The following is a 1,886-nucleotide window of genomic DNA, read 5'->3' on the forward strand; positions in this document are numbered from 1 at the left end:
ATATGTTAGCTGGTGAAGGACAATATAGGGATATTGTTCAGCAGTTGCAGTATGATGTTACGGCCTATGTGCAGATCAGTGCTGCAGCCCGAAGAGCCTGGTATAAACTGCCGTCTAGTGGTAGGCAGACTGAGGATTTGTCTAAGATCAGGCAAGGTCTGGATGAGCCATATCAGGATTTCATGGCTCGACTACTGCAAACTGGCGGTCGCTTGCTGGGGGGTGATGAAGCAGGTTTGCTCTTAGTGAAACAGCTTGTGCTTGAGAATGCTAATGGAGCCTGTCAAGCTCCTATTAGGCCTTTTAAAAAGAAAGGTGATTTATCAGACTCTACTATGCATGAGTTGGCATGTTACAGAATGTGGCACCCTCAGTCACAGGATACCTACGCCGAAGTCAGGTGGAAGGATCCTTTAACTGGACAATGGAATGGCCCTGACCCTGTATTAATTTGGGGAAGAGGGCATGTTTGTGTTTTTCCACAGGATGCTGATGGGGCCAGGTGGCTGCCAGAAAGGCTGGTGAGGTTTGCTGGATGAGCACCAAAGAAAAAAGTAGAAAAAGATGAGGAGACAGACATGGCTGATGATGATGTTCCTACAAGCGATCGTGGCTAAATTATACTGGACTTATGTTCCTGATCCACAACATTGCACCCCGCGATATGGGAGGGAAAAGAGATAGTAGTGACTGTGAATAACTCTTGGTTAATTGCTCAGCCTGCTCCAAAACGCCTGATGATGCAAGTGGTGATGATTTTTTATTATTTTGGATTGGGAAGCAGGTTGCCTATTTGTTTTGTTAAAAATAATAAGTCCAGGTGTGTACAAGTAGATGACTGTGTGCTTATGGGATGAAGTAGATACTGTACCAATGTCAAAGTGTTATTGCCAAGAGATAATAGAGTAGAGAAAAAAATTCTCTGCATTTCCACCCTGTAAGCAGCGGCAGATATTCTAAAAAGGTTGAGAGCCACCTTAATTCCTGTGGCAAGTCAAGGCAGCTGTGCATGATATGAGATTGCGCTCCCTCCCCTAACAGAGGCCGGTAGTCAAAGATGGGTAAGATCTTCTGGGAGAAAGTCAACATAAGACAGGGAGTAGCTGATGGAAGCTACATGCTGATGATGGGTAAGGCTTTGCTCTGGCAGAAGACAACCTAAGACAGGCACAGTCCTTCTGTCCTAGATATAGCATAATCTGGGGTTATAAAAATAAAAAAAGAAGGGGGAGATGTTGGGGTGTGTGTTATGCACACCAGTATCTAATCTGCCTTATCAGGAGGAATGTGTTTATATGGAGAGCCTCACAACACCTGACCTTGAGGCAATACTGGAAGCCTTTGATCTGACGGTTCCCTGACCCTCAGATACAGGTGGGGAAGAACAGCAGTTGTAACTAATTGAGTTCTTCTGTATAAAAAGACAGTACTGAAATAAATCGGGGCTGCAGTATTCACTGTGAGTCCTCCCAAGCATCTTTTCTGTCTCCTTTTCTTTCAATCCTCACTCCCCCTTTCAGGTACTGTCCGTTTTGGCCGACTGGCACCAGCAGTCAGCTAGGCCTACAAAAATTTTTTTAAAAGGGAGCCTGTTCTCAAGGAGTATGAGAATAGACCTCTACTGTTTAGGCTACCTAGTTTGGGTGACTTTGCTCCTGCAAACTTAGGGAACTTGGGCCCCATGGAGGGGTTGCCAGGGTCCGAGGAGCTTGACCTGCAGTCTCTCCAGCTTTGCTGACTTGTTAGATGCCGAAGTCTTCAATTGCTGGGGCTGCAGCCTCCCTGGCCAGGAAATAGTTTTCCCTGGAGACCTTTACTCAAACTGGGAGAGGTCAGGTGATAAGGAAAGTTTTCAACCCAGACTGGGGGAAAAATAAATGGTATCC

Source organism: Nannospalax galili, unplaced genomic scaffold (assembly GCF_000622305.1).
Source record: "Nannospalax galili isolate Female #2095 unplaced genomic scaffold, S.galili_v1.0 scaffold1217, whole genome shotgun sequence".
NCBI lineage: Eukaryota > Metazoa > Chordata > Mammalia > Rodentia > Spalacidae > Nannospalax > Nannospalax galili.